Source organism: Anomaloglossus baeobatrachus, chromosome 4, assembly GCF_048569485.1.
Source record: "Anomaloglossus baeobatrachus isolate aAnoBae1 chromosome 4, aAnoBae1.hap1, whole genome shotgun sequence".
Classification (NCBI taxonomy): domain Eukaryota; kingdom Metazoa; phylum Chordata; class Amphibia; order Anura; family Aromobatidae; genus Anomaloglossus; species Anomaloglossus baeobatrachus.
In genome coordinates this window covers 224,706,721-224,732,218 of record NC_134356.1, presented here as the reverse complement: position 1 = coordinate 224,732,218, position 25,498 = coordinate 224,706,721, and the positions used below count along the sequence as shown (strand labels likewise).

At 54.2% G+C, this 25,498-nt stretch overlaps 1 protein-coding gene across 2 annotated transcripts in view; it reads right to left on the bottom strand.

Moving 5' to 3' along the window:
• UTP20 (UTP20 small subunit processome component) overlaps window positions 1–25,498 on the bottom strand; it is a 355,063-nt gene that overhangs the window by 248,224 nt on the left and 81,341 nt on the right. The window lies entirely within an intron of this gene.

The window sequence follows — 25,498 nt, the reverse complement described above, 5'->3', positions numbered from 1 at the left end:
CACCTGAAAAAAGAAGGGAATTTTGTTTACTTACCGTAAATTCCTTTTCTTCTAGCTCCTATTGGGAGACCCAGACAATTGGATGTATAGCTTCTGCCTCCGGAGGCCACACAAAGTATTACACTTTAAAAAGTGTAACCCCTCCCCTCTGCCTATACACCCTCCCGTGCATCACGGGCTCCTCAGTTTTGGTGCAAAAGCAGGAAGGAGGAAACTTATAAATTGGTCTAAAATAAATTCAATCCGAAGGATGTTCGGAGAACTGAAAACCATGAACCAAAAGAACAATTCAACATGAACAACATGTGTACACAAAAGAACAACCAGCCCGAAGGGAACAGGGGCAGGTGCTGGGCCTCCCAATAGGAGCTAGAAGAAAGAAGGGAATTTTGTTACTTACCGTAAATTCCTTTTCTTCTAGCTCCTATTGGGAGACCCAGACGATTGGGTGTATAGCACTGCCTCCGGAGGCCACACAAAGCATTACACTAAAAAGTGTAAGGCCCCTCCCCTTCTGGCTATACACCCCCAGTGGGATCACTGGCTCACCAGTTTTAGTGCAAAAGCAAGAAGGAGGAAAGCCAATAACTGGTTTAAACAAATTCACTCCGAAGATACGTCGGAGAACTGAAAACCATTCAACATGAACAACATGTGTACCCGAAAAACAACCAAAAATCCCGAAGGACAACAGGGCGGGTGCTGGGTCTCCCAATAGGAGCTAGAAGAAAAGGAATTTACGGTAAGTAACAAAATTCCCTTCTTCTTCGGCGCTCCATTGGGAGACCCAGACGATTGGGACGTCCAAAAGCTGTCCCTGGGTGGGTAAAGAAATACCTCATGTTAGAGCTGCAAAGACAGCCCTCCCCTACGGGGAGGCAACTGCCGCCTGCAGGACTCTTCTACCTAGGCTGGCGTCCGCCGAAGCATAGGTATGCACCTGATAATGTTTGGTGAAAGTGTGCAGACTCGACCAGGTGGCTGCCTGGCACACCTGTTGAGCCGTAGCCTGGTGTCGTAATGCCCAGGACGCACCCACGGCTCTGGTAGAATGGGCCTTCAGCCCTGATGGAACCGGAAGCCCAGCAGAACGGTAGGCTTCAAGAATTGGTTCTTTGATCCATCGAGCCAGGGTGGCTTTGGAAGCCTGCGACCCTTTGCGCTTACCAGCGACAAGGACAAAGAGTGCATCCGAGCGGCGCAGGGGCGCCGTGCGGGAAATGTAGATTCTGAGTGCTCTCACCAGATCCAACAAATGTAAATCCTTTTCATACCGATGAACTGCATGCGGATAAAAGGAAGGCAAGGAGATATCCTGATTAAGATGAAAAGAGGATACCACCTTAGGGAGAAACTCCTGAATGGGGCGCAGCACTACCTTGTCCTGGTGGAACACCAGGAAAGGAGCCTTGGATGACAGCGCTGCTAGTTCGGACACTCTCCGAAGAGACGTGACCGCTACCAGAAAGGCCACTTTCTGTGAGAGTCGAGAAAGTGACACATCCCTCAGAGGCTCGAAGGGCGGCTTCTGGAGAGCAACAAGGACCTTGTTTAGATCCCACGGATCTAACGGCCGCCTGTACGGAGGTACGATATGACAAACCCCCTGCAGGAACGTGCGCACCTGAGAAAGTCGTGCTAGACGCTTCTGAAAAAACACGGATAGTGCCGAGACTTGCCCTTTAAGGGAGCCGAGCGACAAGCCCTTTTCCAACCCAGATTGCAGGAAGGAAAGAAAAACAGGTAACGCGAATGGCCAGGGAGATACTCCTTGTGCAGAGCACCAGGATAAGAAAATCTTCCACGTTCTGTGGTAGATCTTAGCAGAAGTGGACTTCCTAGCCTGTCTCATGGTGGCCACGACCCCTTGGGATAATCCTGAAGACGCTAGGATCCAGGACTCAATGGCCACACAGTCAGGTTCAGGGCCGCAGAATTCCGATGGAAAAACGGCCCTTGGGACAGTAAGTCTGGACGGTCTGGTAGTGCCCACGGTTGGCCGACCGTGAGATGCCACAGATCCGGGTACCACGACCTCCTCGGCCAGTCTGGGGCGACGAGTATGACGCGGCCGCAATCGGATCTGATCTTGCGTAACACTCTGGGCAAGAGTGCCAGAGGTGGAAACACATAAGGGAGCCGGAACTGCGACCAATCTTGCACTAAGGCGTCTGCCGCCAGAGCTCTTTGATCGCGAGACCGCGCTATGAAGGTCGGGACCTTGTTGTTGTGCCGAGACGCCATTAGGTCGACGTCCGGCACCCCCCAGCGGCGGCAGATTTCCTGAAACACGTCCGGGTGAAGGGACCATTCCCCTGCGTCCATGCCCTGGCGACTGAGGAAGTCTGCTTCCCAGTTTTCTACGCCCGGGATGTGAACTGCTGATATGGTGGATGCTCTTTCCTCTACCCACATCAGAATCCGCCTGACTTCCTGGAAGGCTTGCCAACTGCGTGTCCCTCCTTGGTGGTTGATGTATGCCACCGCTGTGGAGTTGTCCGACTGAATTCGGATCTGTTTTCCTTCCAGCCACTGCTGGAAGGCTAATAGGGCAAGATACACTGCCCTGATCTCCAGAACATTGATCTGAAGGGTGGATTCCTGCTGAGTCCACGTCCCTTGAGCCCTGTGGTGGAGAAAAACTGCTCCCCACCCTGACAGACTCGCGTCTGTCGTGACCACTGCCCAGGATGGGGGCAGGAATGATCTTCCCTGCGATAATGAGGTGGGAAGAAGCCACCATAGCAGAGAATCCTTGGCCGTCTGAGAAAGGGAGACTTTCCTGTCTAGGGAAGTTGTCTTCCCGTCCCATTGGCGGAGAATGTCCCATTGAAGTGGACGCAGATGAAACTGCGCGAACGGGACTGCCTCCATTGCTGCCACCATCTTCCCTAGGAAGTGCATGAGGCGCCTTAAGGGGTGCGACTGACCCTGAAGGAGAGACTGCACCCCTGTCTGTAGTGACCGCTGCTTGTCCAGCGGAAGCTTCACTATCGCTGAGAGAGTATGAAACTCCATGCCAAGATACGTTAGTGATTGAGTCGGTGCCAGGTTTGACTTTGAAAAGTTGATGATCCACCCGAAAGTCTGGAGAGTCTCCAGCGCAACATTCAGGCTGTGTTGGCATGCCTCTTGAGAGGGTGCTTTGACAAGTAGATCGTCCAAGTAAGGGATCACCGAGTGTCCCTGAGAATGCAAGACTGTTACCACTGCCGCCATGACCTTGGTGAAAACCCGTGGGGCTGTCGCCAGACCAAATGGCAGAGCTACGAACTGGAGATGGTCGTCTCCTATCACGAAACGTAGGAAACGTTGGTGCTCTGTAGCAATCGGCACGTGGAGATAAGCATCTTTGATGTCTATTGATGCAAGGAAATCTCCTTGAGACATTGAGGCAATGACGGAGCGGAGGGATTCCATCCGGAACCGCCTGGCGTTCACATGCTTGTTGAGCAGCTTTAGGTCCAGAACAGGACGGAACGAGCCGTCCTTTTTTGGAACCACGAAGAGATTGGAGTAAAAACCTTGTCCTTGTTCCTGCAGAGGAACAGGGATCACCACTCCTTCTGCTCTTAGTGAGCACACCGCCTGCAGAAGGGCATTTGCTCGGTCGGGATGTGGGGAGGTTCTGAAGAACCGAGGCGGAGGATGAGAACTGAATTCTATCCTGTACCCGTGAGACAAAATGTCTGCTACCCACCGGTCTTTGACCTGTGGCAGCCAAATGTCGCAAAAGCGGGAGAGCCTGCCACCGACCGAGGATGCGGAGGGATGAGGCCGAAAGTCATGAGGCAGCCGCCTTGGAAGCGGTTCCTCCGGTTGTTTTCTTGGGGCGTGAATGAGCCCGCCAGGAATCTGAGCTCCTTTGCTCCTTCTGAGTCCCTTTGGACGAGGAGAATTGGGTCTTGCTGGAGCCTCGAAAGGACCGAAACCTCGACTGCCACTTCCTCTGTTGAGGTTTGCTCGATCTGGGCTGGGGTAAGGAGGAGTCCTTACCCTTGGACTGTTTAATGATCTCAGCCAATTGCTCACCAAACAGTCTGTCTCCAGATAGTGGCAAGCTGGTTAAACATTTCTTGGAAGCAGAATCTGCTTTCCATTCCTTTAACCACAAGGCTCTGCGCAAAACCACAGAGTTGGCAGACGCCATTGAGGTACGGCTCGTAGAGTCCAGGACAGCGTTGATAGCGTAAGTCGCAAACGCAGACATTTGCGAAGTTAGGGACGCTACTCGCGGCACTGCTGGACGTATGATAGAGTCCACTTGTGCCAGGCCAGCTGAAATAGCTTGGAGTGCCCACACGGCCGCGAATGCTGGAGCAAACGACGCGCCGATAGCTTCATAGACAGACTTTAACCAAAGGTCCATCTGTCTGTCATTGGCATTCTTTAAGTGAAGCCCCATCTTCCACTGCAACAAAGGACCTAGCCGCAAGCCTGGAGATTGGGGGGTCCACCTTTGGACACTGGGTCCAGCGTTTGACCACGTCAGGGGGAAAGGGATAACGTGTATCCTTAAGACGTTTGGAGAAACGCTTATCTGGATAAGCATGATGTTTCTGGACTGATTCTCTGAAGTCAGAGTGGTCCAGAAAAGTACTCAATTTACGCTTAGGATACCGGAACTGGAACTTCTCCTGCTGTGCAGCTGCCTCCTCAGCAGAAGGGGCTGGGGGAGAAATATCCAATAGTCTATTGATGGCCGCTATAAGGTCATTTACCATAGCGTCACCATCAGGGGTATCTAGATTGAGAGCGGTGTCAGGAGTAGATTCCTGATCACCCACCTCTGTCTCCTCATACTCGTCTCGCTGAGACCCTGACCAGTGTGATGACGGCGAGGGTCTTTCCCAGCGAGCCCGCTTAGGCTGCCTGGGACTGTCATCCGAGTTAGAGTCTTCAGCCTGTGATGCCTGGGACCCCCTTGAAGTACGGATTAGTTCCAACTGAGGGGGACCGGGGAGCATAGACACAGCAGTGTCCATGGTCTGAGAAACTGGCCTGGACTGCAAGGTTTCCAGGATTTTTGTCATAGTCACAGACATCTTATCCGCAAAAACTGCAAATTCTGTCCCCGTCACCGGGGCAGGGTTCACAGGCGTCTCTGCCTGGGCCACTACTACCATGGACTCTGGCTGACGAAGTGGCACAGGGATTGAACATTGCACACAATGGGGGTCATTGGAACCTGCTGGTAGATTAGCCCCACATGCGGCACAAGCAGTGCGTACCGCCTGTGCCTTGGCACCCTTGCGTTTTGCGGATGACATGTTGTTGTCTCCTCAGAGCAATGAGGGTATAAGCCAAGAAGCGACTGTACAGTGCAATATAAATATATATGGTACAGAGAAAAAATGCACCAAATAACACTGTGGCACTAGTGGGGCCAGCACTTATGTGCAGCTTACCGCCCGCATAAACGCGGGTGTGTGGTCGCCAGAGTCCCTTGTCTGAGTCCCCCAGAGCCTGTGTCCGTTCTCCAGCCAGACTGCATGCAGGAATGGCTGCCGGCGTCCTGTGGAGAGGGGCGGGCCCTGGGCGTGTTGAGACCAAGAGCGGGAAACTTGCGTCCCCACTGTGCCCAGTGAGAGGGCTGGAGCATGTAAATAAGGCTCCAGCCCTCGGCGCTGCCTATTGCACAGCGTCTCTCCCTTTCCCTGATTGACAGGGTGGGGGCGGGAACGAACCGTAACTAGGCCGCAAAAGCCGGGGACTAGATTTATGAGCGCTGCCGCCGTAAAAGCGCGGGCAGCGCGAGTCCCCGGCGCACTACAAGTCCCAGCGGCGCCGCCGCTCCCGGAGCGGCCGGCGCGGTAGTTCCCAAGACAAAAATCACTCAGCTAAGCTGCTGTGACTCTAACTCGAGCGCGCAGCGCTAGTGTCCCCGGCGCACTAGCACACCCAGCAAGCCTGGAGTGTGCGTGGCCTGTCTGTGCGGGGACACAGAGTACCTGAACGTTGCAGGGCCTTGTCCCTGACTGTACTCAGCTCCTCCAGCAGGGTCTCTGGGTCTGTGGATGGAGCTCGGCCTCAGGGTTCGGGGGCCGGTAAGATCCCACTTCCACAGAGCCCCTCAGGGGGATGGGGAAGGAAAGCAGCATGTGGGCTCCAGCCTCCGTACCCGCAATGGGTACCTCAACCTTACAAACCGCAAGTGGGGTGAGAAGGGAGCATGCTGGGGGCCCTATATGGGCCCTCTTTTCTTCCATCCGATAGAGTCAGCAGCTGCTGCTGACTAAACAGTGGAGCTATGCGTGGATGTCTGACCTCCTTCGCACAAAGCAGAAAAACTGGTGAGCCAGTGATCCCACTGGGGGTGTATAGCCAGAAGGGGAGGGGCCTTACACTTTTTGGTGTAGTTACTTTGTGTGGCCTCCGGAGGGCAGTGCTATACACCCCAATCGTCTGGGTCTCCCAATGGAGCGCCGAAGAAAAGGAATTTACGGTAAGTAACAAAATTCCCTTCTTCTTCGGCGCTCCATTGGGAGACCCAGACGATTGGGACGTCCAAAAGCTGTCCCTGGGTGGGTAAAGAAATACCTCATGTTAGAGCTGCAAAGACAGCCCTCCCCTACGGGGAGGCAACTGCCGCCTGCAGGACTCTTCTACCTAGGCTGGCGTCCGCCGAAGCATAGGTATGCACCTGATAATGTTTGGTGAAAGTGTGCAGACTCGACCAGGTAGCTGCCTGGCACACCTGTTGAGCCGTAGCCTGGTGTCGTAATGCCCAGGACGCACCCACGGCTCTGGCAGAATGGGCCTTCAGCCCTGATGGAACCGGAAGCCCAGCAGAACGGTAGGCTTCAAGAATTGGTTCTTTGATCCATCGAGCCAGGATGGCTTTTGAAGCCTGCGACCCTTTGCGCTTACCAGCGACAAGGACAAAGAGTGCATCCGAGCGGCGCAGGGGCGCCGTGCGGGAAATGTAGATTCTGAGTGCTCTCACCAGATCCAACAAATGTAGATCCTTTTCATACCGATGAACTGCATGCGGATAAAAGGAAGGCAAGGAGATATCCTGATTAAGGTGAAAAGAGGATACCACCTTAGGGAGAAACTCCTGAATGGGGCGCAGCACTACCTTGTCCTGGTGGAACACCAGGAAGGGAGCTTTGGATGACAGCGCTGCTAGTTCAGACACTCTCCGAAGAGACGTGACCGCTACCAGAAATGCCACTTTCTGTGAGAGTCGAGAAAATGACACATCCCTCAGGGGCTCGAAAGGCGGCTTCTGGAGAGCAACAAGGACCTTGTTTAGATCCCACGGATCTAACGGCCTCCTGTACGGAGGTACGATATGACACACCCCCTGCAGGAACGTGCGCACCTTAGACAGTCGCGCTAGACGCTTCTGAAAAAACACGGATAGTGCCGAGACTTGCCCTTTAAGGGAGCCGAGCGACAAGCCCTTTTCCAACCCAGATTGCAGGAAGGAAAGAAAGACAGGTAACGTGAATGGCCAGGGGGATACTCCTTGTGCAGAGCACCAGGATAAGAATATCTTCCACGTTCTGTGGTAGATCTTAGCAGACGTGGGCTTCCTAGCCTGTCTCATGGTGGCAACGACCCCTTGGGATAATCCTGAAGACGCTAGGATCCAGGACTCAATGGCCACACAGTCAGGTTCAGGGCCGCAGAATTCCGATGGAAAAACGGCCCTTGGGACTGTAAGTCTGGTCGGTCTGGTAGTGCCCACGGTTGGCCGACCGTGAGATGCCACAGATCCGGGTACCACGACCTCCTCGGCCAGTCTGGGGCGACGAGTATGACGCGGCCGCAATCGGATCTGATCTTGCGTAACACTCTGGGCAAGAGTGCCAGAGGTGGAAACACATAAGGGAGCCGGAACTGCGACCAATCTTGCACTAAGGCGTCTGCCGCTAGAGCTCTTTGATCGCGAGACCGCGCTATGAAGGTCGGGACCTTGTTGTTGTGCCGAGACGCCATTAGGTCGACGTCCGGCACCCCCCAGCGGCGGCAGATTTCCTGAAACACGTCCGGGTGAAGGGACCATTCCCCTGCGTCCATGCCCTGGCGACTGAGGAAGTCTGCTTCCCAGTTTTCTACGCCCGGGATGTGAACTGCGGATATGGTGGATGCTCTTTCCTCCACCCACATCAGAATCCGCCTGACTTCCTGGAAGGCTTGCCGACTGCGTGTCCCTCCTTGGTGGTTGATGTATGCCACCGCTGTGGAGTTGTCCGACTGAATTCGGATCTGCTTTCCTTCCAGCCACTGCTGGAAGGCTAATAGGGCAAGATACACTGCCCTGATTTCCAGAACATTGATCTGAAGGGTGGACTCCTGCTGAGCCCACGTCCCTTGAGCCCTGTGGTGGAGAAAAACTGCTCCCCACCCTGACAGACTCGCGTCTGTCGTGACCACTGCCCACGATGGGGGCAGGAATGATCTTCCTTGTGATAATGAGGTGGGAAGAAGCCACCATTGCAGAGAGTCCTTGGTCATCTGAGAAAGGGAGACTGTCCTGTCTAGGGAAGTTGTCTTCCCGTCCCACTGGCGGAGAATGTCCCATTGAAGTGGACGCAGATGAAACTGCGCGAACGGGACTGCCTCCATTGCTGCCACCATCTTCCCTAGGAAGTGCATGAGGCGCCTTAAGGGGTGCGACTGACCCTGAAGGAGAGACTGCACCCCTGTCTGTAGTGACCGCTGCTTGTCCAGCGGAAGCTTCACTATCGCTGAGAGAGTATGAAACTCCATGCCAAGATACGTTAGTGATTGAGTCGGTGCCAGGTTTGACTTTGAAAAGTTGATGATCCACCCGAAAGTCTGGAGAGTCTCCAGCGCAACATTCAGGCTGTGTTGGCATGCCTCTTGAGAGGGTGCTTTGACAAGTAGATCGTCTAAGTAAGGAATCACCGAATGTCCCTGAGAATGCAAGACTGCTACCACTGCCGCCATGACCTTGGTGAAAACCCGTGGGGCTGTCGCCAGACCAAATGGCAGAGCTACGAACTGGAGATGGTCGTCTCCTATCACGAAACGTATAAAAAAAAAAAAAAAAAAAAAAAAAACGTTGGTGCTTTGTAGCAATCGGCACGTGGAGATAAGCATCTTTGATGTCTATTGATGCAAGGAAATCTCCTTGAGACATTGAGGCAATGACGGAGCGGAGGGATTCCATCCGGAACCGCCTGGCGTTCACATGCTTGTTGAGCAGCTTTAGGTCCAGAACAGGACGGAACGAGCCGTCCTTTTTTGGAACCACGAAGAGATTGGAGTAAAAACCTTGTCCTTGTTCCGGCAGAGGAACAGGGATCACCACTCCTTCTGCTCTTAGTGAGCACACCGCCTGCAGAAGGGCATTTGCTCGGTCGGGATGTGGGGAGGTTCTGAAGAACCGAGTCGGAGGATGAGAACTGAATTCTATCCTGTACCCGTGAGACAAGATGTCTGCTACCCACCGGTCTTTGACCTGTGGCAGCCAAATGTCGCAAAAGCGGGAGAGCCTGCCACCGACCGAGGATGCGGAGGGATGAGGCCGAAAGTCATGAGGCAGCCGCCTTGGAAGCGGTTCCTCCGGTTGCTTTCTTGGGGCGTGAATGAGCCCGCCAGGAATCTGAGCTCCTTTGCTCCTTCTGAGTCCCTTTGGACGAGGAGAATTGGGTCTTGCTGGAGCCTCGAAAGGACCGAAACCTCGACTGCCACTTCCTCTGTTGAGGTTTGCTCGATCTGGGCTGGGGTAAGGAGGAGTCCTTACCCTTGGACTGTTTAATGATCTCAGCCAATTGCTCACCAAACAGTCTGTCTCCAGATAGTGGCAAGCTGGTTAAACATTTCTTGGAAGCAGAATCTGCTTTCCATTCCTTTAACCACAAGGCTCTGCGCAAAACGACAGAGTTGGCAGACGCCATTGAGGTACGGCTCGTAGAGTCTAGGACAGCGTTGATAGCGTAAGTCGCAAACGCAGACATTTGCGAGGTTAGGGACGCTACTCGCGGCACTGCTGGACGTATGATAGCGTCCACCTGTGCCAGGCCAGCTGAAATAGCTTGGAGTGCCCACACGGCCGCGAATGCTGGAGCAAACGACGCGCCGATAGCTTCATAGACAGACTTTAACCAAAGGTCCATCTGTCTGTCATTGGCATCTTTAAGTGAAGCCCCATCTTCCACTGCAACTATGGATCTAGCCGCAAGCCTGGAGATTGGGGGTCCACCTTTGGACACTGGGTCCAGCGTTTGACCACGTCAGGGGGAAAGGGATAACGTGTATCCTTAAGACGTTTGGAGAAACGCTTATCTGGATAAGCATGATGTTTCTGGACTGATTCTCTGAAGTCAGAGTGGTCCAGAAAAGTACTCAATTTACGCTTAGGATACCGGAAATGGAACTTCTCCTGCTGTGCAGCTGCCTCCTCTGCTGAAGGGGCTGGGGGAGAAATATCCAACAGTCTATTGATGGCCGCTATAAGGTCATTTACCATAGCGTCACCATCAGGGGTATCTAGATTGAGAGCGGTGTCAGGATTAGATTCCTGATCACCCACCTCTGTCTCCTCATACAGAGCCTCGTCTCGCTGAGACCCTGACCAGTGTGATGACGGCGAGGGTCTTTCCCAGCGAGCCCGCTTAGGCTGCCTGGGACTGTCATCCGAGTCAGAGTCTTCAGCCTGTGATGCCTGGGACCCCCTTGAAGTACGGATTAGTTCCAACTGAGGGGGACCGGGGAGCATAGACACAGCAGTGTCCATGGTCTGAGAAACTGGCCTGGACTGCAAGGTTTCCAGGATTTTTGTCATAGTCACAGACATCTTATCAGCAAAAACTGCAAATTCTGTCCCCGTCACCGGGGCAGGGTTCACAGGCGTCTCTGCCTGGGCCACTACTACCATAGACTCTGGCTGCCGAAGTGGCACAGGGATTGAACATTGCACACAATGGGGGTCATTGGAACCTGCCGGTAGATTAGCCCCACATGCGGCACAAGCAGTGCATACCGCCTGTGCCTTGGCACCCTTGCGTTTTGCGGATGACATGTTGTTGTCTCCTCAGAGCAATGTAGGGTATAAGCCAAGAAGCGACTGTACAGTGCAATATAAATATATATGGTACAGGGAAAAAATGCACCAAATAACACTGTAGCACTAGTGGGGCCAGCACTTATGTGCAGCTTACCGCCCGCATAAACGCGGGTGTGTGGTCGCCAGAGTCCCTTGTCTGAGTCCCCCAGAGCCTGTGTCCGTTCTCCAGCCAGACTGCATGCAGGAATGGCTGCCGGCGTCCTGTGGAGAGGGGCGGGCCCTGGGCGTGTTGAGACCAAGAGCGGGAAACTTGCGTCCCCACTGTGCCCAGTGAGAGGGCTGGAGCATGTAAATAAGGCTCCAGCCCTCGGCACTGGCTATAGAACAGCGTCTCTCCCTTTCCCTGATTGACAGGGTGGGGGCGGGAACGAAGCAGAGCTAGGCCGCAAAAGCCGGGGACTAGATTTATGAGCGCTGCCGCCGTAAAAGCGCGGGCAGCGCGAGTCCCCGGCGCACTACAAGTCCCAGCGGCGCCGCCGCTCCCGGAGCGGCCGGCGCGGTAGTTCCCAAGACATAAAATCACTCAGCTAAGCTGCAGTGACTCTAACCCGAGCGCGCAGCGCTAGTGCCCCCGGCGCACTAGCACACCCAGCAAGCCTGGAGTGTGCGTGGCCTGTCTGTGCGGGGATACAGAGTACCTGAACGTTGCAGGGCCTTGTCCCTGACTGTACTCAGCTCCTCCAGCAGGGTCTCTGGGTCTGTGGATGGAGCTCGGCCTCAGGGTTTGGGGGCCGGTAAGATCCCACTTCCACAGAGCCCCTCAGGGGGATGGGGAAGGAAAGCAGCATGTGGGCTCCAGCCTCCGTACCCGCAATGGGTACCTCAACCTTACAAACCGCAAGTGGGGTGAGAAGGGAGCATGCTGGGGGCCCTATCTGGGCCCTCTTTTCTTCCATCCGATAGAGTCAGCAGCTACTGCTGACTAAACAGTGGAGCTATGCGTGGATGTCTGACCTCCTTCGCACAAAGCAGAAAACTGGTGAGCCAGTGATCCCACTGGGGGTGTATAGCCAGAAGGGGAGGGGCCTTACACTTTTTAGTGTAATGCTTTGTGTGGCCTCCGGAGGCAGTGCTATACACCCAATCGTCTGGGTCTCCCAATGGAGCGCCGAAGAAAAGGAATTTACGGTAAGTAAACAAAATTCCCTTCTTCTTTGTCGCTCCATTGGGAGACCCAGACAATTGGGACGTCCAAAAGCAGTCCCTGGGTGGGTAAAAGAATACCTCGATAAAAAGAGCCGAAAACGACCCCCTCTTACAGGTGGGCAACCGCCGCCTGAAGGATTCGCCTACCAAGACTGGCGTCTGCCAAAGCATAGGTATGCACCTGATAGTGTTTCGTGAAAGTGTGCAGACTAGACCAGGTAGCTGCCTGACACACCTGCTGAGCCGTAGCCCGGTGCCGCAATGCCCAGGACGCACCCACGGCTCTGGTAGAATGGGCTTTCAACCCTGAAGGAAGTGGAAGCCCAGAAGAACGGTAGGATTCAAGAATTGGTTCCTTGATCCATCGAGCCAAGGTTGACCTGGAAGCCTGCGAACCCTTACGCTGGCCAGCGACAAGGACAAAGAGGGCATCTGAACGGCGCAGGGGCGCCGTGCGAGACACGTAGAGTCGGAGTGCTCTCACTAAATCTAATGAGTGCAAATCCTTTTCATATTGGTGAACTGGATGAGGGTAAAATGAAGGTAAGGAGATATCCTGATTGAGATGAAAAGGGGATACCACCTTAGGGAGAAATTCTGGGACCGGACGTAGAACCACCTTATCCTGGTGAAAAACCAGGAAGGGGGCTTTGCATGACAGCGCTGCCAGTTCCGACACTCTACGGAGCGATGTAACTGCCACTAGAAATGCCACCTTTTGCGAAAGACGTGATAAAGAGACCTCCCGCAGCGGCTCGAAAGGTGGTTTCTGAAGAGCCGTTAGCACCCTATTGAGGTCCCAGGGTTCCATCGGACGCTTGTAAGGTGGGACTATGTGGCAAACTCCCTGCAGGAACGTGCGGACCTGCGGAAGCCTGGCTAGACGCTTTTGAAAAAATACGGAAAGCGCCGATACTTGTCCCTTGAGAGAGCCGAGAGACAAACCCTTGTCCATTCCGGATTGAAGGAATGAAAGAAAAGTGGGTAAGGCAAAGGGCCAGGGAGTAAAACCCTTGTCAGAGCACCAGGATAAGAAGATCCTCCAAGACCTGTGATAGATCTTGGCGGACGTTGGTTTCCTGGCCTGTCTCATAGTGGCAATGACATCTTGAGATAACCCTGAGGACGCTAGGAGCCAGGACTCAATGGCCACACAGTCAGGTTGAGGGCCGCAGAATTCAGATGGAAAAACGGCCCTTGAGACAGCAAGTCTGGGCGGTCTGGGAGCGCCCACGGTTGACCCACCGTGAGATGCCACAGATCCGGGTACCACGACCGCCTCGGCTAATCTGGAGCGACGAGAATGGCGCGATGACAGTCGGACCTGATTTTGCGCAGCACTCTAGGGAGCATCGCCAGAGGAGGAAACACATAGGGAAGTCGAAACTGCGACCAATCCTGAACTAATGCGTCCGCCGCCAGAGCTCTGTGATCTTGAGACCGGGCCATGAATGCCGGGACTTTGTTGTTGTGCCGTGACGCCATGAGATCGACGTCCGGCGTTCCCCAGCGGCGACAGATCTCTCGAAACACGTCTGGGTGAAGAGACCATTCCCCCGCGTCCATGCCCTGTCGGCTGAGAAAATCTGCTTCCCAGTTTTCTACGCCCGGGATGTGAACTGCGGATATGGTGGAAGCTGTGGCTTCCACCCACTGCAGAATTCGTCGGACTTCCTGGAAGGCTTGACGACTGCGAGTGCCGCCTTGGTGGTTGATGTACGCGACGGCCGTGGCGTTGTCCGACTGGATTCGGATCTGCCTGCCCTCCAGCCACCGATGAAAGGCCAATAGGGCTAGATACACTGCCCTTATCTCCAGAATATTGATCTGAAGGGATGACTCTATCGGAGTCCAGGTTCCCTGAGCCCTGTGGTGGAGAAAAACCGCCCCCCACCCAGACAGGCTCGCGTTCGTCGTGACCACAGCCCAGGTGGGGGGTAGGAAGGATTTCCCCTGCGACAGAGAGTTGGGAAAGAGCCACCACTGAAGTGACGTCTTGGTTGGAAGGGAAAGAGACGTTCCTGTCGAGTGAAGTCGACCTCCTGTCCCATTTTCGGAGAATGTCCCACTGGAGTGGCCGCAGATGGAATTGCGCGAAGGGCACTGCCTCCATCGCTGCCACCATCTTCCCCAGGAAGTGCATGAGGCGCCTCAAGGGGTGTGACTGACCCCGAAGAAGAGATTGCACCCCTGCCTGCAGAGAAAGTTGTTTGTCCCGCGGTAGCATGACTACCGCTGACTGAGTATGAAACTCCATCCCAAGGTACGTCAGTGATTGGGTCGGTGTCAACTTGGATTTTGGGAAGTTGATTATCCACCCGAACTGCTGGAGAGTCGCCAGAGCGACGGAAAGGCTGTTTTGACACGCCAACTGAGAGGGTGCCCTGACCAGAAGATCGTCTAAGTAGGGAATCACCGAGTGGCCCTGAGAGTGTAGGACCGCCACAACAGATGCCATGACCTTGGTGAACACCCGTGGGGCTGTCGCCAGGCCGATAGGCAATGCCACGAACTGAAGGTGTTCGTCCCTGATGGCGAAGCGCAAAAAGCGTTGATGTTTGGGTGCGATCGGCACATGGAGATAAGCATCCTTGATGTCGATCGATGCTAGAAAGTCTCCTTGTGACATTGAAGCGATGACAGAGCGGAGAGATTCCATCCGAAACCGTCTGGTGCTCACATGTCTGTTGAGCAGTTTGAGGTCCAGAACGGGACGGAACGAGCCGTCCTTCTTTGGCACCACAAACAAGTTGGAGTAAAAGCCGCGACCATGTTCCTGGGGGGGGAACAGGGATCACAACTCCTTCTGTTTTCAGAGCGTTCACCGCCTGAAAAAGTGCATCGGCTCGCTCGGGGGGCGGAGATGTTCTGAAGAAACGAGTCGGAGGACGAGAGCTGAACTCTATCCTGTAACCGTGAGACAGAATGTCTCTCACCCATCGGTCTTGAACATGTGGCCACCAGGCGTCGCAAAAGCGGGAGAGCCTGCCACCAACCGAGGATGCGGTTCGGGGATGCCGAGAGTCATGAGGAGGCCGCCTTGGAAGCAGTGCCTCCTGCGGCCTTTTGGGGACGTGACTTAGGCCGCCACGCATAGGAGTTCCTCTGGCCTTTCTCCGGCCTGCTGGACGAAGAGGATTGGGGCTTGGCGGAGGGACGAAAGGACCGAAACCTCGATTGTATCTGTCGTTGCTGAGGCCTCTTTGGCTTGGACTGGGGCAAGGAGGAGTCCTTTCCCTTAGATTCCTTAATAATCTCATCCAATCGTTCGCCAAACAATCGGTCGCCAGCAAACGGCAAACCGGTTAAGAACCTCTTGGAAGCCGAGTCTGCCTTCCATTCGCGCAGCCACATGGCCCTGCGGACTGCCACAGAGTTAGCGGATGCCACCGCTGTACGGCTAGCAGAGTCTAAAACTGCGTTCATGGCGTAGGAAGAAAAAACTGACGCCTGGGAAGTCAAAGACGTAACCTGCGGAGCAGAATTACGTGTAACCGCATTAATCTCAGCCAGACAAGCTGAGATAGCTTGTAGTGCCCACACGGCTGCAAAGGCCGGGGCAAAAGACGCGCCCGTGGCTTCATAGATGGATTTCATCAGGAGCTCTATCTGCCTGTCAGTGGCATCCTTTAGCGATGATCCATCTGCAACCGATACTACAGATCTAGCCGCCAATCTAGAGACTGGGGGATCCACCTTGGGACATTGAGCCCAACCCTTGACAACGTCAGAAGGGAAGGGGTAACGTGTGTCAGTAAGGCGCTTAGTAAAGCGCTTGTCCGGAACCGCTCTGGGCTTCTGGTCCGGGCCGGAGTCCTCCACATGAGACCTAGGGCCCCCCCTGGGGACATGCTGTGGCGCGGGCAGAGAGGGGCCTGGGGGTGAAGATCCAACAGGGCCCGGGGCCTGTGTAGGGATCGGTCTGGACTGCAAAGCTTCAAGCAGCTTGGCAGACCATTTGTCCATAGACTGAGCCATAGACTGTGAGAGTGACTCAGAGTTTTTCAGCAAAAACTGCAAACTCTGTCCCTGCCGCCTGGACAGGGGGAGCAACGGATTCTACCTGAGCCGAGGGGCCCACTAGTGACCGAGGCTCCAGTTGTGGAAGCAAAACAGGGGTTGAGCATTGCTCACAGTGAGGGTAGGTGGAACCTGCAGGTAACTTAGCCGCACAAGAGGTACAGGTCGCAAAGAAGGGAATTTTGTTTACTTACCGTAAATTCCTTTTCTTCTAGCTCCAATTGGGAGACCCAGACAATTGGGTGTATAGCTTCTGCCTCCGGAGGCCACACAAAGTATTACATTTAAAAGTGTAAACCCCTCCCCTCTGCCTATACACCCCCCCCGTGCATCACGGGCTCCTCAGTTTTGGTGCAAAAGCAGGAAGGAGGAAACTTATAAATTGGTCTAAGGTAAATTCAATCTGAAGGATGTTCGGAGAACTGAAACCATGAACCAAAAGAACAATTCAACATGAACAACATGTGTACACAAAAGAACAACAGCCCGAAGGGAACAGGGGCGGGTGCTGGGTCTCCCAATTGGAGCTAGAAGAAAAGGAATTTATGGTAAGTAAACAAAATTCCCTTCTTCTTTGTCGCTCCATTGGGAGACCCAGACAATTGGGACGTCCAAAAGCAGTCCCTGGGTGGGTAAAAGAATACCTCGGTAAAAGAGCCGTAAAACGGCCCCTTCCTACAGGTGGGCAACCGCCGCCTGAAGGACTCGCCTACCTAGGCTGGCATCTGCCGAAGCGTAGGTATGCACTTGATAGTGTTTCGTGAAAGTGTGCAGACTCGACCAGGTAGCCGCCTGACACACCTGCTGAGCCGTAGCCTGGTGCCGCAAAGCCCAGGACGCACCCACGGCTCTGGTAGAATGGGCCTTCAGCCCTGAAGGAACCGGAAGCCCAGAAGAGCGGTAGGCTTCCAGAATTGGTTCTTTGATCCACCGAGCCAAGGTTGACTTAGAAGCCTGCGACCCTTTACGCTGGCCAGCGACAAGGACAAAGAGCGCATCCGAGCGGCGCAGGGGCGCCGTACGAGAAATGTAGAGTCTGAGTGCTCTCACAAGATCTAACAAATGCAAATCCTTTTCACATTGGTGAACTGGATGAGGACAAAAAGAAGGTAAGGAGATATCCTGATTGAGATGAAAAGGGGATACCACCTTCGGGAGAAATTCCGGAACCGGACGCAGAACCACCTTGTCCTGGTGAAACACCAGGAAGGGGGCTTTGCATGACAGCGCTGCTAGCTCAGACACTCTCCGAAGTGAAGTGACTGCCACTAGGAAGACCACCTTCTGCGAAAGGCGTGAGAGAGAAATATCCCTCATTGGCTCGAAGGGTGGTTTCTGAAGAGCCGTTAGCACCCTGTTCAGATCCCAGGGTTCTAGCGGACGCTTGTAAGGAGGGACTATGTGGCAAACCCCCTGCAGGAACGTGCGTACCTGTGGAAGCCTGGCTAGACGCTTTTGAAAAAACACAGAGAGCGCCGAGACTTGTCCCTTAAGGGAGCCGAGAGACAAACCCTTTTCCATTCCGGATTGAAGGAAGGACAGAAAAGTGGGCAAGGCAAACGGCCAGGGAGTAAAACCCTGATCAGAGCACCAGGATAAGAAGATTCTCCACGCCCTGTGGTAGATCTTGGCGGACGTTGGTTTCCTGGCCTGTCTCATAGTGGCAATGACCTCTTGAAATAACCCTGAAGACGCTAGGATCCAGGACTCAATGGCCACACAGTCAGGTTGAGGGCCGCAGAATTCAGATGGAAAAATGGCCCTTGAGACAGCAAGTCTGGTCGGTCTGGTAGTGCCCACGGTTGGCCCACCGTGAGATGCCACAGGTCCGGGTACCACGACCTCCTCGGCCAGTCTGGAGCGACGAGGATGGCGCGGCGGCAGTCGGACCTGATCTTGCGTAACACTCTGGGCAGCATTGCCAGAGGAGGAAACACATAAGGTAGTCGAAACTGCGACCAATCCTGAACTAAGGCGTCCGCCGCCAGAGCTCTGTGATCTTGAGACCGTGCCATGAATGCCGGGACTTTGTTGTTGTGCCGAGACGCCATGAGATCGACGTCCGGCGTTCCCCAGCGGCAACAGATCTCTTGAAACACGTCCGGGTGAAGAGACCATTCCCCTGCGTCCATGCCCTGGCGACTGAGAAAGTCTGCTTCCCAGTTTTCTACGCCCGGGATGTGAACTGCGGAGATGGTGGAGGCTGTGGCTTCCACCCACAGCAGAATCCGCCGAACTTGCTGGAAGGCTTGCCGACTGCGTGTGCCGCCTTGGTGGTTGATGTATGCCACCGCCGTGGCGTTGTCCGACTGAATTCGGATCTGCCTGCCTTCCAGCCACGGCTGGAACGCCTTTAGGGCTAGATACACTGCCCTTATCTCCAGAACATTGATCTGAAGGGAGGACTCTGGCTGAGTCCAGGTACCCTGAGCCCTGTGGTGGAGAAAGACCGCTCCCCACCCTGACAGACTCGCGTCCGTCGTGACCACAGCCCAGGATGGGGGCAGGAAGGATTTCCCCTTCGACAGAGAAGTGGGAAGAAGCCACCATTGAAGGGAGGCCTTGGCTGCCCGAGAAAGGGAGACGTTCCTGTCGAGGGACGTCGACTTCCTGTCCCATTTGCGGAGAATGTCCCATTGAAGTTGACGCAGATGAAACTGCGCAAAAGGAACTGCCTCCATTGCTGCCACCATCTTCCCTAGGAAGTGCATGAGGCGCCTCAAGGGATGCGACTGGGCTCGAAGGAGAGATTGCACCCCTGTTTGTAGTGAACGCTGTTTGTCCAGCGGAAGCTTCACTATCGCTGAGAGAGTATGAAACTCCATGCCGAGATATGTCAGTGATTGGGCCGGTGTCAATTTTGACTTTGGGAAATTGATGATCCACCCGAATCTCTGGAGAGTCTCCAGATCAATGTTCAGGCTGTGTTGGCATGCCACCCGAGAGGGGGCCTTGACAAGCAGATCGTCTAAGTAAGGGATCACCGAGTGTCCCTGAGAGTGTAGGACTGCTACCACTGTTGCCATGACCTTGGTGAAGACCCGTGGGGCTGTCGCCAGGCCGAAAGGCAGTGCCACGAACTGAAGGTGTTCGTTCCCGATGGCGAAACGCAGGAAGCGCTGATGCTCTGGTGCAATCGGCACGTGGAGATAAGCATCCCTGATGTCGATTGATGCTAGGAAGTCTCCTTGGGACATTGAGGCGATGACGGAGCGGAGAGATTCCATGCGGAACCGCCTGGTTTTCACGTGTCTGTTGAGCAGTTTTAGGTCCAGAACGGGACGGCAAGATCCGTCCTTTTTTGGCACCACAAACAAGTTGGAGTAAAAACCGTGGCCCCATTGCTGAAGGGGAACAGTGATCACCACTCCTTCTGCCTTCAGAGTGCTCACCGGCTGAAGAAGAGCATCGGCTCGCTCGGGGGGTGGAGATGTTCTGAAGAAACGAGTCGGAGGACGAGAGCTGAACTCTATCCTGTAACCGTCTGACAGAATGTCTCTCACCCATCGGTCTTGGACATGTGGCAACCAGGCGTCGCAAAAGCGGGAGAGCCTGCCACCGACCGAGGATGCGGTTTGGGGAGGCCGAGAGTCATGAGGAGGCCGCTTTGGGAGCGGTTCCTCCGGCGGTCTTCTTAGGACGTGACTTAGACCGCCATGAATCGGAGTTCCTCTGACCCTTCTGTGGCCTGTTGGACGAGGAGAATTGAGATCTGGCTGAGGGCCGAAAGGACCGAAACCTCGATTGTACCTTCCGTTGTGGAGGTCTGTTTGGTTTGGACTGGGGTAAGGACGAGTCCTTTCCCTTGGATTGTTTAATGATTTCATCCAATCGCTCGCCAAACAGGCGGTCGCCAGAAAATGGCAACCCGGTTAAGAACTTTTTGGAAGCAGAGTCTGCCTTCCATTCACGTAGCCACATGGCCCTGCGGACTGCCACCGAATTGGCGGATGCTACCACCGTACGGCTCGCAGAGTCCAGGACAGCATTCATGGCGTAGGACGCAAACGCCGACGCCTGAGAGGTTAAGGACACAACCTGCGGAGTAGAGGCACGTGTGACTGCATTAATCTCAGACTGGCAAGCTGAGATAGCTTGTAGTGCCCATACGGCTGCGAATGCCGGAGCAAAGGACGCGCCAATAGCTTCATAGATGGATTTCATCAGGAGCTCTATCTGCCTGTCAGTGGCATCCTTGAGTGATGCACCATCTGCCACTGCAACTATGGATCTAGCCGCCAGTCTAGAGACTGGAGGATCCACCTTGGGACACTGAGCCCAACCCTTGACTACGTCAGGGGGGAAGGGATAACGTGTGTCATTAAGGCGCTTAGTAAAGCGCTTATCCGGAAAAGCTCGGTGTTTCTGGACTGTATCTATGAAGTCGGAGTGATCAAGAAACCCACTCCGTGTACGTTTGGGAAACCTAAAACGGAATTTCTCCTGCTGAGAAGCTGACTCCTCAATCGGAGGAGCTGGAGGAGAAAGATCCAACACCTGATTGATAGACGCTATAAGGTCGTTTACTATGGCGTCCCCTTCAGGTGTATCAAGGTTGAGAGCGGTGTCAGGATCAGAGCCCTGATCTGCCCCATCCGCTTCATCCTCCAGAGAGTCCTCATGCTGAGACCCTGAACAGTGTGATGAAGTCGAGGGAAGCTCCCAGCGAGCCCGCTTAGCCGGTCTGGGACTGCGGTCCATGTCGGATTCCTCACCGTGGGACCTATGAGTCGCCCCAGGAGCACTTTGCTGCTCCAACCGAGGGGGGCCTGGGGTCAATGATTCAACTGTGCCCGGGGCCTGTGTTACCAGTCTGGACTGCAAAGCTTCTAGTATCTTAGCAGACCATTTATCCATAGACTCAGACAGTTTGTCAGCGAATACTGCAAACTCTGTCCCTGTCACCTGGACAGTGGCAGCAGGTGGTTCCACCTGGGCCGGGGGTCCCACCAGTGGCAGAGGCTCCGGCTGAGTGAGTGTCACAGGGGCCGAACATTGCACACAATGAGGGTAGGTGGAACCTGCAGGTAGCATAGCCGCACATGAGGTACAGGTTGCAAAGTAAGCCTGTGCCTTGGCACCCTTGCTTTTTGCGGACGACATGCTGTTGTCTCCTCTTAGAGCAATCAGAGAAAGTATATAGCCAAAGCAACAGTGCGGCCGTACAGAGTAAATGTATACAATATAATCATATAAATATACACTTCGGCACCCAGGGGGGCCAGCACCTAGTGACAGGTGCGGCTTACCGACCGCCTGCAGCAGTTGTGTGACCACCAGATTCCCTGCCTGGGCCTCCCAGAGCTGTGGAGCTCGGTGTTGTCTCCCCTCTGAAGTTCTCCAGCGTCAGAAGTGCTGATAGGAATGGCTGCCAGCGTTCTGAGAGGAGGAGGGAGCCGTGGGCGTGCCTCAGAAAGTGCGGGTACCTGGTGCCCCACGGTGCTCAGTGAGGGGGGAGGAGCATCTCTCAGTATGCTCCAGCTCTCAGCGCTGACGTCCAGTGCAGCGTCCCGCCCTTACCCCTGACTGGCAGGCCCGGGGGCGGGAGTATGCGGTACTAGGCCGCAAAAGCCGGGGAGTAAAGTATAAGCGCGGCCGGCAAACAAGCGCGGTCAGCGCGGTAGTCCCGGCGCACCAACACACCCAGCAGCTGCTGCAGCGTCCATAACACAGGCGCTCTATGCGCCGTCCCCAAGGGGACACAGAGTACCTCAGAGGAGCAGGGCCTTGTCCCTGACGATACCCGGTCTCCTGTCCAGCAGATTCCCCCAGGGGCTGCGGAGGGAGCACGGTCCCAGTGCCTGGTGACCGGTTAGGATCCCACTTCACCCAGAGCCCCTAAGGGATGGGGAAGGAAAACAGCATGTGTCTCCTGCCTATGTACCCGCAATGGGTACCTCAACCTTAACAGCACCGCCGACCAGAGTGGGGTGAGAAGGGAGCATGCCGGGGGCCCTGTTATGGGCCCTCTTTTCTTCCATCCGATATAGTCAGCAGCTGCTGCTGACTAAATTGTGGAGCTATGCGTGCATGTGTGCCTCCTTCGCACAAAGCATAAAAACTGAGGAGCCCGTGATGCACGGGGGGGTGTATAGGCAGAGGGGAGGGGTTTACACTTTTAAGTGTAATACTTTGTGTGGCCTCCGGAGGCAGAAGCTATACACCCAATTGTCTGGGTCTCCCAATGGAGCGACAAAGAAATAACCCTGTGTCTTGGCCCCCTTGCTCCTTGTGGACGACATGCTGTTGTCTCCTAGGAGAGTGATCACTGAGGGTATATGGGAAGGGTATACAGCCCGACCGAACAGAAATATATAAATATATATAGTAACTCTATGTGTGGCTTACCGACCGCTAAAAAGCGGAGTGTGTGTCCTCCAGATTCCCTGCCTAGGTCTCCCAGCGTTGCAGAGCTCTTTCCAGGAAATCTTCCACAGGCAGAATGCCAAAGAAATGGCTGCCGGAGCTCTCAGGGGAGGGGAGAAGCCGTGGGCGGCGTTAGAAAAGTGCGGGAATCTGGAGTCCCCACAGTGATCAGTGAGGGGGGGAGGAACATACAGGATGCCCTGGTCCTCACAGCCGACGTCAGGTCGGCAGTCCCGCCCTTATCGCTGATAGACAGGCCCGGGGGCGGGAGTTTTGCTACTAGGCCGCAATTGAAGCCGGGGACTAAATTTAATACCGCGGCCGACAAACAGGCGCAGTCGGCGCGGAAGTCCGCCGGCCGTCACAAATAAGCAGCTGCTGCAGCGTGCAGTAAAATCCTAGTAAAATGACCTAGGACAAGCATAGCCATAACCCTTTTCCACTACACTGTGTCCAGTTTTCAAAAACTGATGCTAAGGAAAAAAAAAGGAGAAAAGGAAATGCTAATTTTTGTGCAAATAAGGTATATGGCATAATGTGACTTTATGCCAGACGACTGGCACAAGGAGCATAGTTCATTCCCTATCAATGTCTTTCAAACTTGGTCCAGGGAACAATTTCTGTGAACTGTTGTACGCTCGATCATTAACTGCATATAGTCATTTTTATTTCTTTGCTAATCCCCAAAAGCAGTAAAACGGAAGTGCAAGCGGTGATGATCTGTCACACGAGAGATATCAAAGGTGTCCAACAGACCTCACTGACGTATGTCATCCGTTAATCTCTGCCATTAAATTAATCATTATACCGGAGGAAACTAGGCCGGCATTATACCGGAGGAAACTAGGCCGGCATTATACCGGAGGAAACTAGGCCGGCATTATACCGGAGGAAACTAGGCCGGCATTATACCGGAGGAAACTAGGCCGGCATTATACCGGAGGAAACTAGGCCGGCATTATACCGGAGGAAACTAGGCCGGCATTATACCGGAGGAAACTCGGCCGGCATTATACCGGAGGAAACTCGGCCGGCATTATACCGGAGGAAACTCGGCCGGCATTATACCGGAGGAAACTCGGCCGGCATTATACCGGAGGAAACTCGGCCGGCATTATACCAGAGGAAACTCGGCCGGCATTATACCGGAGGAAACTCGGCCGGCATTATACCGGAGGAAACTAGGCCGGCATTATACCGGAGGAAACTAGGCCGGCATTATACCGGAGGAAACTCGGCCGGCATTATACCGGAGGAAACTCGGCCGGCATTATACCGGAGGAAACTCGGCCGGCATTATACCGGAGGAAACTCGGCCGGCATTATACCGGAGGAAACTCGGCCGGCATTATACCGGAGGAAACTCGGCCGGCATTATACCAGAGGAAACTCGGCCGGCATTATACCGGAGGAAACTCGGCCGGCATTATACCGGAGGAAACTAGGCCGGCATTATACCGGAGGAAACTAGGCCGGCATTATACCGGAGGAAACTAGGCCGGCATTATACCGGAGGAAACTAGGTCGGCATTATACCGGAGGAAACTAGGCCGGCATTATACCGGAGGAAACTAGGCCGGCATTATACCGGAGGAAACTAGGCCGGCATGCTGCACTTTATTTTTCCAGCAAATGACAGAATCTGAGATGAAGACTCCAACACAGGTGTGAACAGAGCATTACGAACCGCAAATGTTCGTTAAAAAAAAAAAAAATTCTGCCGTTTTTGATATTAAACACAAACATCTAAAATGTGACAATCCTTAAAAGGGATAAATCCTGGTAAACACATGAATTACCTTAATGGATGGACTCCTTTCAAAAAATCAAAGCCTCTGGGTGCCCTTACTTATGAAAGTAACGTCCTACTTGCCATCCCCGGAGTCCAATCTAAGCCGCTGTCTCACATCAGCACTGCAGCTAATATCAAATACTGGGTGCTGAGGTGGACAACTAGCAGTGGACCCAGGGAGGGTGAGTAAAACATGCTTTATTTACTTTTTTCACAAACTGCCCGGAGAACATTTTGTTTCTGAAAGAGGGCAACCCCTTTAAGGGTTTTCTGTAATTTTACTTTAGCAGCCTATCTTTGCAGTCATTGTGAGCTTAACGGAACCCCACCTAGAAACACACTAAGGCTATGTGCCCACGGGAAAAGTGTCCTGCGGATATATCCGCACGACATTCCGCAGGTGCTCCCAGGAAACAGCACCACAACTTTTGTCTGTTTCCATGCTGTGGAATGTCGTGCGGATATGCTGCAGGCATTCTGCATTGAGGATACAGTACCATGGCTTCAGCACTGCATCCTCAATGCAGAACAAGTGCTGCAGTGATCGGGGAAGTTTATACTTACCTCCATCATGCAGCACCTCGCTTTCCGGCGGCCGGGTCACTGTCAGGCAGCGTCTGGTTTCACTGTGCTGGAGGTGGGCGGGCCTGAACTAGCTCCGGCTGTCACATGACCGGAGCTCGTGCAGGCTCCACCCACCTCTTCCTTCCTGTACCTGGCTGGATCCACCGCGCTGCTGTACACCGGACGGAGAAGTGACTCGGGTCTCTATCAAGGCAGGTAAGTATATGGGACCCTGCGGAGAAATCCGCTACATTAATTGACATGCTGCAGATTTTTCCGCACGGAAATCCGCATGATTTCTGCCGCGGAAAAATCCGCAGCGTGGGCACAGCATTTCCCAAATGCCATAGAAATGGCTGGGGAGTAGCTGTGCTGCAGATTTTCGGAAAATCCGCGGCTTTTCCGCGAGAAATCCGCGGCAAAATCCGCGCATTTTCCGCAGCGTGGGCACATAGCCTAAAGGGGCAACGGCACTCACTGGAGCAGCAATACCCGGCACAGCCTCGTGTGCACAGATGATGCCGGGTTACCTACTGCAGTGAAGGGACACTTACTTATCACATGAC